General features: G+C 34.6%; 1 long non-coding RNA gene across 3 annotated transcripts in view; it reads left to right on the forward strand.

Moving 5' to 3' along the window:
- Positions 1–794: 794 nt before the first annotated feature.
- LOC128928233 (uncharacterized) overlaps positions 795–17,089 on the forward strand; it is a 143,447-nt gene continuing 127,152 nt past the window's right edge. For all 3 annotated transcript variants that reach the window (XR_013520580.1, XR_008473061.2, XR_013520581.1), the window contains exons 1-3: positions 795–869; positions 6,542–6,608; positions 13,108–13,187. This is a non-coding gene — a long non-coding RNA (uncharacterized LOC128928233). The remainder of the gene's footprint in view (positions 870–6,541; positions 6,609–13,107; positions 13,188–17,089) is intronic.

Raw genomic sequence — 17,089 nt, forward strand, 5'->3', positions numbered from 1 at the left:
AATTGCCTCATAGAGGTCTTGTGAGAAATAAATGAGATCATGTATATGAAGTGCTCAATGTTATGACCGACCTATTTTAAATAATTAATAAATGTTAGCTTTTAATTATTATATTAGAAAACTCCTTTAAATTTTAGGTTAGGGTTCTAGTTATTAGACCAATAATGTCTTAAGAGTGGTGAAAAAGGTACTAATTTTGGAAAATTCTAGCTGGGAATTTGTTTCTTCTGTAAGATTTCTACTGTGTTAGGAAAACCTTGTTCAAGCCTCACGTGGCATAATTTATCTCCTTCCGAATACTCCATGCTTCAATGAAGGCAACTACAATTTTTGAACAGGCCCCTAGACTACCACTGTAGACCTCTGCTTGCTATAGGACCTCAAAAGTTTTGTTGTCTGTAAGATTTATTGCTGAGGTAAAATGAGGAAACTGAGGCAAGTATAAGAAAGTGAGAAGCTAATTTATTCAGCTCCCAGGCGAGTTTCAGTGGTCCAAGGGAGGACCAGAGAAGTCACGCCCGGCTGTTCAGGGTGTGGGGTTTTATGGGGAGGGCAGGAAATTGATTGGCTACTGGGGAAATCAAGAGAAGGCATTTCTATTGGCTGTTGAGAAGCAGGAAGTACATGGAGTTAAAGTAGGAAGTACATGAAACTAGCTGTCATTGGTAGGTGGGCGGGACCTTGGGTAAGTGGGCCTTGATTGACTACTGGAGAAACAAAGAGAAGGCATTTTTATTGGCCGTCGAGGAGCAGGAAGTACATGGAGTTAAAGTAGGAAGTACATGAAACTAGTTGCCATTGGTAGGTGGGCAGGACCTTGGGTACGCCAGCCTGCCACGGGCATATGGGGTAGGCTGTTGCTGGGCAGGGTAAGGTGGGGCTTCTTTAAAAAATTTATTTGCGGGGGTTTTTTAACAGTGGGCTGGAGATTGGCTGCATAATTTAGTGCTGAGTGTGGGCTTGGGCATGGTAAGCAGAGGTGGGTGCAGGGAAGCTATGTGGGGAAGCCAGATAATGAGCTCCGGTGATGACGCAGTTATCAGGCGCAGAGAGTGATGAATGTGTCCGTTTGATTCTGGCAAGGCAACCTGCCTTACAGTTTCCTTCCCCTGTTCTGAGTGGATCTACTCATACAGTTTACTAACAACTTGGGAACCACTAACCTAGAGAGGCAGAATCAGATGCATACTAGTAAAATATTTTTTTTTCACATCCAAAGTCTAGGTAAGACTATGCTGGGAAAGGATGTGAATGGAGGTTGAAAAGTAGCTCATATCAAAGAAGGAGGAATGAGGAAGGTAAAATTTGGAAGTATCAGAGTCCCGAAAATGAAAGGTGGAAGATAAATCCTTTCATTATAAAGATCAGAGAACTAATGAAGAAACTTGGCACCAAGCTTGTGATGTGTGTGAACTGAAGAAATTCGAATGTAGAAACTGAAACTACCCACTCACAACCCCTCAATTTGCCACATACCTAGGAAAATACAAGCTGTAGACATTTTAAGTCTCATAGAGAAGTGAATTTTGGACTTGTACACTTAGCATGGGATGAAAAACCTCACAGCATGAGCAAAGTGGACTTGAGCCATGATAGCTGAAAACTTTTCTGTAGTCCTATGTAGACATAGGCTACTGTTGCCACCAGTAATTTCCTGTTATAAATGACGGTGAGACAGTGTGTTCAAGATAAAGAGGAGCATTATGGTCCAGTGACAAAAGAAAAAAAATACATATATGTGTGTGAGTGTATATATATATGTATATACATACATATATATGTATGTGTGTATATATATGTATATACATATATACATACATATAGATACATACATATATACATATGTATATGCATATGTATGTATGTATATACATATATATAAACACACACATATATATGTATTTTTATATATACACACACACATACACACACACACATATATATACACACACACACACACACACACAGATACATTTACATCTACCTATTTTTTCACTCTCACTGACTCCTTCCAGTGGTAGAAGTGACTTTCCAGATTGGTGAGTTTGGTAAAAGAAATTGAGCATGATCCACTGAATTTTTACCATGTCCTATTTTTCACATTTACCTGCTCACAGAAATTGTATGTTGTAATCTGCTGTCTGATATGGGACAAATTCTGGCCCTGTGGGAGCCTGAGGTTGACCTGCAATGCTGTAACTTGGTACATAATAAGTATTTTACAAATGCTTTGTCCATGGAGTGGGCTTCAATTATGTTCATTGTTTTGTTGAAACAATACAAAATCTTTCCTCCCTCCCTCCCTCCCTCCCTCCCTCCCTCCCTCCTTTCTTCCTTTCTTCCTTTCTTCCTTTCTTCCTTTCTTCCTTTCTTCCTTTCTTCCTTTCTTCCTTTCTTTCTTTCTTTCTTTCTTTCTTTCTTTCTTTCTTTCTTTCTCTTTCTTTCCTTCTTTCCTTCTTTCCTTCTTTTCTTTCTTCCTTTCTTTCTTTCTTTCCTTCTTTCTTTCTTCTTTCTTTCTTTTCAGACAGACCTTGGCTAACTTTAGCCTCTGCCTCCCATGTTCAAGTGATTCTCCTGATTCAGCCTCCCAAGTAGCTGAGACTATAGGTGTGTGCCACCACACCCAGCTAATTTTTGTATTTTTAGTAGAGATGAAGTTTCATCATGTTGGCCAGAATGATCTTGATTCCCTGACCTTGTGATCTGCCCACCTCAGCCTCCCAAAGTGCTCAGACTACAGGCATGAGCTATGGCTCCGAGCCTCCATAGGCATTTCATTCAACCTGTAGATTGTTTAGGATAGCAGGAAAAATTTAACAATATTGGTTCTTCTAATCATAAACATGGGATATCTTTTCATTTTGTTATGTCTTCTTCAATTTCTTGCATCACCATTGAAGAGATGATCATTTCTTCGGTTAAGTAAATTCCTATTTTAATTTATTTCTATTTATTGTAAATGAGATTACTTTTGAGATTTTTTTTTCAGATTTGTTCACTATTGGCATGTAGAAATGCTGATTTTTGTAAGTTGATTTTACATCTTGCAACTATACTGAATTTATCAATTCTAATACAGTTGTTGGTGGAGTCTATAGGTTTTTCCAAATATAAAGTCATCCCCCTGCAAACAGAGATACTTTGACTTCTTTCTTTCCAATTTGGATGCCCTTTACTTCTTTCTCTTGTCCAAATACTCTAGCTAGAATTTCCAGTACTATTCTCAACAATATTGGAGAGAATGGGCATTTTTGTGTTCCTGATCTTAGGAAAGTCTTTCAGTATTTTCCTCATTCAGTATGATACTAGCCATGGCTATTGCATTATGGTTTGTACTATATTGAGGTACATTCCTTCTATAGTCAGTTTATTGAGGACTTTATCATAAAATAATGTTGACTTTTATTAAATACTTTTTCAACATCAGCTGAAATGATTATAGGTTTTTCATTCTTCATTAGGTTGTTATAATGTATCACATTAATTTATCTGCATATGTTTTACATTCTTTGAATCCTGGGATAAAACAAACTTGTTCATGACATTCGATCTTTTAAATATGTTGTTGAATTTGGTTTGCTAGTATTTATACATCAACATTAATTCAAGATATTGGCCTGTAGTTTTTCTTTCATTTTTTTAATGTGTCTGTCTGTTTTTGGTATCAGGGTAATGCTGGCCTTGTAAAATAAGTTTGGAAGTATTCCCTCCTCCTCCATTTTTTGGAACAGTGTGAGTAGAATTGGTATTAGTTCTTCTTTAAATGTTTGGGTGGAATTCAGCAAAGAGCCATTATGTCTGAACCTTTTCTTTGCTTGGAGATTTTATTTATATGGATCTTCTCTCATTTTTTCTTAATTAGTCTGGCTAAAGGTTTGCAAATATTGTTTGTCTTTTCAAAACATATTTTTTGTTTCCTGATCTTTTGTATTGTTTTTTTTTTCATTTCAAATTCATTTATATCTGCTCTAATCTTTATTATTTATTTATCCTACTAATTTTGTGTTTTGATTGCTCTCATTTTTTCTAATTCTTTAAGATTAACCATTAGGTTATTTATTTAAAGTTTTTCTTCTTTTTTGATGTAGTCACTTATAGCTATAAACTTCCCTCTTTGTAATGCTTTTACTGTGTCCCTGTAATGCTTTTACTGTGTCCCATATATTTTGGTATGTTCTGTTTTCATTGTCATTTGTTTCAAGTAATTTTTTCAGTTTCCTTATTAATTTCTTTATTGACCCACTGGTCATTCAGAAGCATATTGTTTAATTTCCATGTGTTAATTTAATTTCTAAAATTCTTCTTGTTATTGATTTGCAATTTTATTTCAGTGTTGCCAGAGATGTTTGATATAACTTCAATCAAAAAATTAAATCTTATTTTGTAACCTAACGTATGGTCTATCCAGGAGAGTTATCTATGTGCTGATTGGAAGAATGTGTATTCTGCGGCCATTGGATGAAGCATTCCGTAATATCTATTAGATTCATCTGGCCGATACTGCAGATTCAGCCTGATGTTTCTTTGTTGATTTTCTGTCTGGAGGAACTTTCCAGTGCTGAAAGTCTGGTGTGGAAGTCTCCACCTATTGCTGACTCTCCCATTTTATTTGCAGCCCTTACACTTACGTCATCAGTAAGAAAATAGAGCTGTCAAAGGGAAATCTCCACCAACTGTCCTACCAGCTTTCACTTTTGCTCATGTCTCCTGCATGGCTTCCTTTATTCCCAGAGAAGTTCTCTACTCTCATCCAAGGCTTCCTTTTGTGCTATGGAATCTTTTTCCTCTCTTATGAAGGACTGTCCTCCTTCTTTCACCTGTTTTCTCTCCTTCATTCTAAATACTTCCATCTCTATTAGATAATTTCTATCAACTCACAAGCACATTCGCTTAACTCCTCTATTGAACAAAAGAAAACAAAAAGAAAAACATCTTCCTTGATCCAAATATTCTTCTATGCTGCATGTGTATTTACTGCCCTTAACAGTGAAGCTTTGCAAATGCATTACATTCACTAGGTTTATTATACTCTTCAACCCACTTCAGTTAAGTTAGAACCACTTTTGTAAAAATTTCTAACCTTATTTATGATGTCAAAGACAATGCATGTTTTTTCTCTTGCTTGACTTCGACTGCATTCAACACAGTTCTCTATACTATATGAGTTACACTGCTCTCGTGGAGATTGGTTACTTACCTAGCTTTCCAACTTCAAGTCACCTGGGATCCTCCAAGGTTTGAAAGTTTTAGGCTCAGTCATTTCTTACCTTTAAATTATATCAGCATGTAGACGACTCCAAAATTTAACCTCTACTTAAATTCTCTCCACTGGTCTTCAGATATGTATCAAACTGTCTACCTGAAATTTCTATTTGGATGTTTTATAGGCATTTCACACTTATTAGACCTTGTGGTAGGCAGAATGATGGTCCCCACAAAGAAGTCCATGCCTTAATCCTTATACCTGTAATCATATCACTTTACATGACAAAAGAGACCTGCAAGGATACTTAAATGAAGATCCTATATATGTTCCTGCCAGGTACATGACATCAATAGGAATCTGGGATCACCTTGATATAATTTCAGTAATTGAGCTCTGGAGAGGCAGAGATTCAGCAAATGCAAAGGATTACCTAGTTTTATTTACTTATATTCTGAGAATGCCTCTTTCATGTCTCAATCTGAATAAAGAATAATTTAACAGAATCTCATCTTCTCAGTTCTAGATTCCAGTGTCTCTCCTCCCAGCTACTTTTGTCTGTTAAAATGACTGTTTAATTCATTCTCTAAGCCACCCAGTGTCTACAAATGCCTTAGGGAAAAAAAAGAGCTCTAAAACTAATACTGGACAGGTCTCCTTGAGCTTCTCTATTGGAATCTGACTTATTTGTTCTTCATTACCAAGGTAGTTGTCGGAGACATTCACACAGACATTTTTTCAAGTTGTCTTAACTGGAAAGGTCAGAAAATGTTACAATAGCCTACCATGATTAAAAGCAGAATCAGTTTTAATGTTCTTAAAATAATTTATTTGATATTTAAATTTACTACATTCTAAAAATTGACAATTAAAATGAAATGATTTTGAAAGTGTGATTTAAAAAATTAATTTTGGAGAATATGCATCACACATGTACTTTTGAATTGATTCAAAATAAATATGTTCCAAATATAGTCAAACATCTGTCTTCAGTGAAACCCATAAGTAAAGAAGAAAACAAACTAAATAAAACAATTTATCATAATGAACAAAAACAGTGCTCAAGAAACAGAAAAGCTAGCACAGTCTAGGGAAGAATTTGTTCCTCCTACTTACAGATGGGAGCAAGAAGTTGCCATGAAATCACGAACTGGGAAGAAAACCCAAGTATAGGTACAAGAAAAACATTTGGTGAAGAAAGGAGGATGGTACATTTTGCAGAATAAGCAGATCACCCTAGGAGAAGACCCCAGATTCCTGCATAGCATATCTAAAAGTTGCATGACTATTGTTACTTCATACCTACGTGGGTGGATAATGTTGTGACTATTCTTTCAGAACTTGTTAGGACTGGCTCATGCTCTGGAGGCGCTATGTTGCCAGATGATGGTCTCCTTAACTGCAGGTAAGCAAACTAGATGGGTAGGAAATCTTATATCTCCTTACTCCATAAACAAGCACAAATCTCAAGACTGTAGGGATTTATTTTAGGGCATGAAGTTCACCTTTCTACTTCATTTCTTTAACTGTTTTAAAATTGTGTTTATATTTTTCAATGTCTTCTCTAGTTATATAATTTATCTTAATATTTGATGAAGTATGTATGATAAATGCATTCTGTGATATCAGAATACCAGATATTGAATCTAAGCTAAATTAAATTTAAAATAGTTAATAAGAAAATGGCATAAAAAAACTATCCTTCAAAAAGAGAATTAAACACTTCATAAATGAATTTATTTGGATCTCATAAGTGGACCATCCCATGTTTTTTTCTGTTAAAATGCCCACTCAAAGATTTATAACTAATAAATTTGAAACACAAGTCTGAATCATGTGACTCCCCCTCAAAAGTCAGTGGAGTGGAATGAATATTAATGGTCAGTTTTACTGGAAAGATAAAACTCACACAACCTTATGACAGAAATATTTACTTTCTCCTTATGTCTATGCCAATATAAAATAAGCCTCCCCTGTCACCTCACAATGAAAAGTGAACTTAGTATCTTCGCATTTGCTAGGTGAAAGTTTATATCTAGTACTTGCTTTCAGGTATTGAGACTCCTCAGACTGTTTTTAATTCTTTAGATTCAAGTCCTTAATCACCAAGTTTTCCAGATCCTTACATCCTGTTCACTCACTGTTTGAAAGCATCACTCATGTAAAAGTCTCCTAAATTAGATATACTTTCCATCAATTGTCTTGAAAATCTTCATTTTTACCTATTAGAAAAACTTACACATTTACTTCTGATTTTTAAAATGTTCAGAAGTAAGCCTAGAAGAATTTTTCTCCTAATGCAATTAGGTTTAGAAATTTCTTTAAATAGGCACAAAAAAAGACAAAAAACTATTAGTAAAATAACGTTCAATATACTAAATAAACTGAGTCATAACATATTAAGTAAAAACGATAAATCTCAGCTGAGAACATATTTATAAAGTTGCAAAGAACATATTTACAAAGACAGTATGCAAAGAAAGAAGCCTAAATACGAATTAGATGTATTAAAAGTTTGTTCAAGTTTACTGGTAATTAGGAAAAAGCAATAAACAAAAAATTAATAAGATATCATTTTATAACTATCAGGCTGATAAAATTAATTTAAATTTGATAAACCTATGTGTTGATAAGTATACTGTGAAGCACTATTTGAAACTACCTGTTCAATTTAAAGAGGCATATCCCAAATATACATTTTAAATATATTCAGTGATGGAGTCAATCCACTTCTATGTGTTCATAATAGGAAAACTATTTCACATCTACAAAAGAAGTACATAGATGTTTGCTGGAGCATTTTTCTATTAAAAAAAAACCCCAAAAACTAGAAACAATCAAAGAGCTCATTAGCTGTAGAACAGATAAATTGATTTATTTACAAAAACTAATTATTTACAATGGATAAACATAGAGTAGCTAAATCTACATATTTACATGTGAGTGAATTTTCAAAAATGTAGTTAAGGGAAAATTTGCAACATCATATTATTTAATTTTGAAACTGAAAGCTATAATATATATACTGTCTAGAGGCAAAAACATGTAGAAAAGATATAAAGTCATGCATGACAATTAAATTAGGTAAGTTAATGCTAACTATGGAACGAACACTAAAGAATTTTATTTGTTGTTTTGAGTAAGCCCCAAAGTATTGCTCATATATGGTGAACATTTTACTCAGAGTGAAAATAAAGTGGAGAAGCCTGATATTGCTTTAAATTAGAAAACAATACTTATAACACTAGATACTTAGGTAACATTGGCCAGACATTGTATGTGCCAGACATTTTTCTAAGTATTTTACGTGTTTTAGTTTATTTATTCCTCCTACAGTGCTATCATTATAAAGCCCATTTCCTAGATAAGGAAACAAAACCACAGGGAGATTCAATAATGTGCTCAAGGTCATTCAGCTGGCAGCTTTGAGGCCAGGATTTTAACTCAGTCTGCCTATAGTCTGTATGCTCAACCATTAAGGTATCCTCTTTACTGCTAATACATTTACTGCTCATTGTGATTCAAATTTAGTAGTAACAGGGAAACATTACATGGATAGGAAAATTCTACGGACAATCCAAAATCACATTTTAGCCTTTTCCCCCATATAAGTTATGGAAATTCTCCTTTCTCAACAGCAATGAAGATGTGAAAAGCATTAGGATAAACCTGGTAAATAGTCAAAGAGAAACAGGAGTCAGAAAAAAAAGGGGGATTGGATAACTAAAAGCATCCTAGCTTAATTTAATGGAAGCATAGATTTGTTGGTGGTTTAGTCGTGGATCAAACATTCAATACTATTAGACAGTCAGGTTAAAGAAAATGTTAGATAAAAATTTTATTCATGATTCTACTTTGGTTAGCCTTTTTTTCTTTTGAGAGAGACATTTTAATGGCTTAGGATTTGCTGAGAAGCAACTAAAAGGTTGAATGAAATGCAGTCACACAGAAGAAAAATATCTACCTACATAATTAGATCTACTGAGACTCAAATTCCTTTGGATGTTGCCTCAGCAATTCTTTTCCTTTTCCTTCATTTATTTCTTTACCTCTGACTGATTAGCTTTGCAGCCCATGGTTTGTTTTCACTGATTAACTATTTTTCATTTATTTCCAGGAGTCAATTAAGTTTTTCACCAGTCTATAAAATTACCCGTTATTTCTCACACTTTTTCTCCATCTTCGAAAAGACCTTGGGAAAGATTTTATGATTGTATTGTGTGGTCTTGTGTATACATCAAAAAAGTGTTTATATAGGGACTGATGATATTTTTATCAGGCCGCTCAGTGACAGAAGCGCCTACCTATAAGCTAGCTCTGACTGACTTAGAGTCATTAATTTTCAGATTCCAGTATTTTGATTTGTCTTTGTATAAGAAAAAAATCAGGAATTATTCATATATATAATTAAGTGATTTTTAAAGCCATACAAAAAAAAATCCACTTATATTTACTTATCCTGATTCAATTATTCCCAGGTAAAATATCTATAATGTACAAAATCTTTAAATATCTTCCTACAATGATTTGATGAGTCTTTTCAGCTCATCTGCAGAAGGAGCATTATGACTTTATTTTTATCTACTGCTTTTGCAGGGGATAAATACTTTACTCAATAAATCATTTCTCTTAGGAATTATCCAAAATATATAAACATTCTTCAAGCAAGATTCAAAACTCTTCTTTTACCTCTGAGTCAAGCTTTATCGCTTCTTAACTTATTCACCTGGGAACAAGCTTTTTCTTTTGTTCTTTGAAGGGAGAAAAAGACATTTTTTAGCTTCTTTGGAAAGAAAGAAGTTTTCCTTCACATTTGTATAGAAAGATAGTTTATGAGGGACAAGGCATTCTCTAAAAGCTGTCAGGAAGATCAGAAAAATGTCAGTATCTGAAAAGGAAAAACTGTGTCTACCAGGAAAATGGTCTATTTGGGCACAAGTTTGAGAAACAAAGTTATGAACTGGTTGCAGATAGAAGCTGGCAAGCAGGAAAAGTAAAGCTAATTTAGATTGACATTTCAAGTTGTCCAAAGACTATGACAAGACCATCAAATGGTTGTACATCAACCGTTTGATACCCTGTCAGGGAGACACTGTCAGGGTAAAATTTTACTTAGGCTAATAATATTGATTTTTTTGGTGTGCTTGAAATACGAAAGAATTTCGTAATTCGACCACGGGAATTCGAATATGAAGTTGATTTATTTTCCCTTCGTTTGATTTTTTTAGATGATCATCATTCAAAAAATGTCTTCTAATTTCTCCCAAGTTCACTCTCTTTACCTCATTTTCATATTTTCCATCAGAGTAATTTTCTAATTCATGATTAAATATACACCAATTAATTTAATCACTGCTTCACCAAATATTTATTTAGTCCTCACATGTGTATGTACTACATTAGGTACTGTGGATGCAAAATAAAAAACTGATTTTATTTTTAAGGAGTGTACAATTTACTTGGAAAGAAAGGGTAACTAATTTTCAAAGTCAAGTATGGTGAAGCGCTTTGAGTATTTTAGAGCAGTTGCCTACTTCCAGCCTGGGGCACCTTCACTGCCGGAGGGGGCATTAAATTGCACCTGGATGGTAGGTAAGATAAAGATAAGATGCAGAGAAAGAGGTTAGTCACTGCTGTGTTCTCTGGGTCCAGATGGTATGACCTCTAGAGTCTCACAGCTCCTGGTGGCAGACTTCTATGCTATTATAGGATGCAGCCAAAACACTCTCTTGTTCTCTTGACATTCAGAAAGAGCATCTCAAATCCATTGGTTACATATCCACTCAGCCATTTCTTCTGTTCCCATGAAAGAATCCATTACTAGCCGGGCATGGTGGGTCATGCCTGTAATTTCAGCACTTTGGGAGGCCGAGGTGGGTGGATCACCTGAGGTCAGGAGTTCAAGACCAGCCTGGTAAACATGGTGAAACCCTGTCTTTACAAAAAAGAAAGAGAGAGAGAGAGAGAGAGAGAGAGAGAGAGGAAGGAATAGTACAGGATTCCCGTCTAGAGGTCATAGACCAGTTTCTATTTCATAGTTTTGCATTAAATTATTTTCTTTGTTCCTCTTTGCTCCCAGGACAGAAAATATAACTTATGGTACCAGTACCTTACATTTATGTCCTGATACTTCCTGGCCTTAGTTGTTGTTTTTTAAATCTAACCACCTGATTTTTAAAAACTAAAATCTCCTTTCTTTCTTTTTTTCCCTGAAACATTGACTGCACCTGTTTAAATAATGGGAGAGTGGGAGAACATAAACCTAAGGAAAAAATGTTGGTTCATAGTTCACTAAATTATCTTTGGGATGAGGGGTGTTGGGTAAGGAGGTTGAGAAATGTCTTTGGTTGCTTGCATAGATTCCCTTGTTATACTGGGTAGAAGAGGTAAAATAAAAGAATAAATAAAGTACTTTGAAAGCCTCCAAGTATGGAAGGCATGAAGAAGGAAAAGAGCCTCATTAGGAATGATTTCTTAAAAGAAGTTGCATTTCATCTTATTTTTCCACTCTACATATGATGAATCTGAGGCTCAGAGACCAACTCCTTTAAGGAAATCATAGTTGGTGTTTCTCCATCTCATTATGCATATTATTTTGCATTGTTGTGTCTGTGGTGAAATCCAAAGGTCTCTAGTCAGAAACAAATATTTTTCAAGTTTTAACTATATGCTTTTCTAAATAGAGATCTGCGGTCTGTGATGAAAATATAAGTAGACTAATACTAGTTGGTTTATGCCAGCCTAATTGTTTCTTCCCAAATCCCCATTGGCTGTTTTGGAAAAAGAATCTTATTTAAATGCTACATGCTATTTATCCACACAAAGATCATAACTCTGCCAGCAGAAATGAAAACTCTATTGTTTCCAGAGGCCCAAAATGAAAGCTTTCTGTGGGAAATTTTACTCTCTAATTACAGGTAATTTTATTATAATCTTGTTTAGATCATTGTGGTGTCACATAATGTTTCAATATTTGCTAAAATCAGTTTGAATACACTGGCATAGCTGATGTCCCTGTGATGCATTTTCTTTTTAAAATCAGTGTTTGCTTTTCAGAGCTTATCTACAATAGTCACGGTCTTTATTTCACAAAGCCATTAAAGTAAAGGCATTTGAAAGGAAAGGCAGCTATAATAGCAGGGACCTAGATTTCATTATTAGCATAATTCATAATTATTTTGCTGTTCCAAAAACAGACATTTGACAGTTCCTCTTGTGTTTCTGCTTTCATAATATAATGTACCCTGCTCTATTATAACACTTACCAGGTTGTGCTCTGCATTTTTGTTTATCACATCAGGCTGGGATCTTCAAAAAGACAGGAACTGAATGTGTTTCCTTCTCTATTTCCTGCCAGTGCCGCACACAGTGCTGATCACATTGTTGAGGCTGAAGAGAGATGGTTTTGGATAAAATAAAGATGCATAAATGAAAGTGAAGGAAGAACGCATCTGGCTACTTAAAAACAAAGCTTTAACTTCCTGAAGTTGTTTGTATAATAATTTATGTTTTAAATTTTGCTATGTAGAAATCAGCACAACTGTTTCGACAAACTTTGAGTTATCTCAGCCAACAGAGAATAGTAATTTTGTTTCTGATAAGAAAGTTATCTGTGTTCTCTATGAATATATTTTTGTATAGTAAAAAAATTATAAATGGGGATGATGGTGAATTGAAGATTTACAGTAAGTTAAATATGGTGAGATACTATATAGGTGAATAACTCAGGTTCATTAGATAATTTTAGATAAAAAGAATTTTGTAAAATACAAATTGTCCTACTGAAAAGTTGACTATAATGATTATTTTTAAATGATACTCTGCTTTAATTTTCATTGACCCAAAACATTCTTTTGAATTCTATCATACAATATATGTAAAACTATGTTATGTACTTGTTATAGAGAAATAAATGCTCCATGCCTCGAAGATCTTACAGTCCGGTTTATAAACCTGGCATACAAGAGATATAAAAGATTAATTGGTGAGTATTAAAATGGAAGTTACAGTTAAAATTCCATTAAAATGGGAAAGTACAGTTCTATGTGAAGTCAGTGGAGTAAGAAAGCATGTGGTAGAAAAGGAGGTAACATCAGAAAAGTTTTCACAAAGAACAAAAATTTTACTTATAATCTGGCCCTAGAGAGTTTAAATATCTCTCAATTGGCTTTATAATTAGTAAATCATAGAACCAAGATTTGAATCTAGGCAAGTTTGACTTTAAAGCCCATTTTCTTTATACTCTACTGGTCTCTCTGCTCTTCTTCCCACAATACAATGACCCTTTCAAGCTGGTTAAATTTTATACTCAATTTGTGTAGTGAAAGGTTGCTTCTTTATTTGGTATATTTTCTGTTATTTCCTATACTTTCCCTGTTTTAATCGTATCAATTTTATGAACATGGAACATATAGATCAAATGAAAATGATAAAAACATGATGGATAACGATAGGCACACAATGTTTCCTAATTAAAAAAAGATTTTAACCACATATCTGTTATAACATTCAGATGAATGGTTGGTGCTTTATTTATTACATATCACTTTATTATGTTATATAACAAGCCATGTGATATAAAACTGGAATGTGTTATATAAAGCACTACAAAAATTAAAAGATGAAATTATTATGCGATGAGTGAAAAGTTTCTTCAAAGTTCAGTAAACAATTTTATGAAGTTAAAATTCTGAGGCATATGCAAGCTAGCTAGTTACTATGTAGAGAGCTTGACCAAGAGGAAATAGCATCAGTTTTCATCTCTGAACACATTTAATTGGAAGATTTAGGGATCCCATGGTATTTTGTAAATGCTAAGAGAATATTTTTATTGCAAAATCCCCTTCCACCAACCCATTTTATCTTCTCTGCCATCTAACGTGAGAAAGCATTTGTATTTTTTCAGGAAGATTTTTATATTTGTAATTTCAAAAGTACTGCATAGAAAGACTTGGATACTTTTACTAGCATGTATGTAAAAGCATAAAGATAATCAAATTGGATTCTTACTAAACTCACAATTTCAGCAGCCTCCTTTTTGTTCTAGGATATGTTGTTCTCTAATTTTATTGTCATACACTTGGTAGGAATCCTGAAATTGAAGGAGTTATGGTACCTGAAGTGCTCTTTTAGATGGCTCTGGATATAATAAAGAAATAGTTAGAGATGAGGCATCCTTAGAAAATGCAAGATTTTATTAAATCGTGACTGGTATTTGAACAAAATAAGAATTTGTTAAATGAATAAATACATTTTGCAAAATAGGTCTTATGGTTGGTCTTTCAAAATGGTGTTGATCTTATAAATATGTATGTGTTAAGTACATCTCCATTAGAAGCCTTATTGTCAAAACAGCAAAAATACTTTGTAAAGCTTAATGCAGTTTCTTCAAGTCTTTCTGTTGTGTAGTTCAAGCCTTTGTAACCAGCTGGAAACTGCATAAATGATACAATTCATGTTACCTTCGATCGTCCTTCTCCTCCAGGTAAAATTCTCATTCTTTGAAGGGACAGCTCACATAGTTCTGACAATGTCCAATTTTCTCTGCTTTCTCAAAGCAGATTTAGCTTCATGTATTTCTTGGCTTCATTGCACTTGGCATCATGGGGTTTTACAATTAATCTGTTTGGCCAAGTGACTCTATACTGACCAAATAAAATCTCTGCAGTCAGAAAACCAAATACAAATATCAACTCTATGGACTATGACTTGATGATGTTACTTAATCTCTCTGAGTCTCAACTTACTTTCTGAGAAAAAGGGTGCATATATCAACCCACTGAGTTGTAGCAGCAAAGCTAAGGCAATGTATGTGCATACTCTAGCATTGCCTGGGATATTGTAAACACTAACTACGTGTTGTTTTCCTTTTATTTTTATTTACAGCTTGTAAATGGATTCCAGAATGACAAGTATATATAACCCTAACATCTAGCACAGTGTCTCACATGTGCTTCATGAGCCTTAATTTCATTTAAAAATAAAAGGCAGATGACTTGGTACTGTTTAGGAAGGATATGGAGTTTCATGTCCTAATGGTATTTTGCTTAAGCAATTTGAACTAATATTCCATTGTATTATTCAGGCAAATGAAGCATCAAGGGGTCCTCTTAAAACTAGAATTCAGTGTCTTATTTATGCTTCTTTTCTGCTCGCTGAGCATCTCCTCTTTGAATGAGCCCTTTAAGAAAAGGCTATTGATGTTGAAACTTATAAGCAGATCCACCCTTCTTTTTTCCTTGTAGTAATCACTTTCTGTTACCAATTTACTTTCAATTAAAAGGACTGATGAAGACCATTTTTATCTTGAAAACACAAAGTCAATCAGTCTCAAAGTCACTGTCAGCATTTTTTTAAAACATTCTGCTACTGATGAGAGAGTGGGGCTAGACTGCCCTGTGGCAGCAGAAAAGTAGCAGTACTTATCTTCTTACACAAAGTGGCAACCTGAAAAAAGAAGTCTCTTAAAGAACGTTCACTTATTGTTTATCCAAGATTTTTATTTCATTTTATTTTTTAAAGACGAAAAATGTTTATTAATAATGATAGCAAACAGAGGAGTTCAGCCAGGTTGAGTTAATCAGTGAATTCTTCCTAGAAGACACTATTTTTTCCTATAAGTTATTGGGATACTGGTGGTACTTGGTTACATGAGGAAGTTCTGGAGTGGTGATTTGTGAGATTTTGGTGCACCCATCACCCGAGCAGCATACACTGCACCATATTTGTAGTCTTTTATCCCTTGCCCCTCTCCAGCTCTTCCTCCCAAGTCCCCAAAGTCCATTGCATCATTCTGATGCTTTTGAGTCCTCATAGTTTAGCTTGCACATATCAGTGAGAACATACAGTGTTTGGTTTTCCATTCCTGAGTTACTTCACTTAGAGTAATAGTCTCCAATTTCATCCAGGTCACTGAAAATGCTGTTAATTCATTGCTTTTATGGCTGAGTAGTATTCCATTATATACACATATATCACAGTCTCTTTATCCACTCGTTGATTGATAGGCATTCGGGGTGGTTCCATAATTTTGCAATCGTGAATTGTGCTGCAACAAACATGCGTGTGTAAGTATCTTTTTCTAACAATGACTTCTTTTCCTCTGGGTAGGATACTCAGGAGTGGGATTGCTGGGCTAAATGGTAGTTCTACTTTTAGTTCTTTAAGGAATTCTCTATATTGTTTTCAGCAGTGGCTGCAGTCATTGACATTCCCACCAGCAGTGTGGAAGTGTTCCCTGATCACGGCATCCACGTCACCATCTATTTTTTTTTTTTTCATTGTGGCCATCCTTGCAGGAGTAAGGTGGTATCATATTGTGGTTCTGATTTGCATTTCTCTGATCATTAGTCATGTTGAGCATTTTTTTCATGTTTTTATTTTGGCCATTTGTATGTCTTCTTTTGAGAATTGTCTCTTCATGTTCTTAGCCCACTTTTTGATATGATTTTTTTTCTGACTGATTTGATTTCCTTGTAGATTCAGGATATTAGTCCTTTGTCAGATGTATAAATTGTGAAGATTTTCTCCCACTCTGTCATCCAAGAATTTTAGAACTAGAAGAAATCTTAAAGACTGTGTATCCCAGATTCTTCATTTTACAAATAAGCAAAGTAAGATCTAGAGATGTTTAAAGACGAGCATATACAGCTGGCTTTTAGAGGGTGATATTGTTTGACTCTGTGTCTCCACGAAATCTCATGTTGAATTGTAATCTGCAATGTTGGAGGAGGGACCCTGTGGGAGGTGACTGGATCATTGGAGTAGATTTCCCCCTTGCAGTTCTCCTGATAGTGAGTGAGTTCTCACAAGATCTGGTTGTTTGAAAGTGTGTATCACTTCCCCTGTCTCTCTCTCCTGCCACCATGCCAAGATGTATTTGCTTCC

The sequence above is a fragment of the Callithrix jacchus genome, chromosome 7 (genome assembly GCF_049354715.1).
Source record: "Callithrix jacchus isolate 240 chromosome 7, calJac240_pri, whole genome shotgun sequence".
Taxonomy (NCBI): Eukaryota; Metazoa; Chordata; class Mammalia; order Primates; family Cebidae; genus Callithrix; species Callithrix jacchus.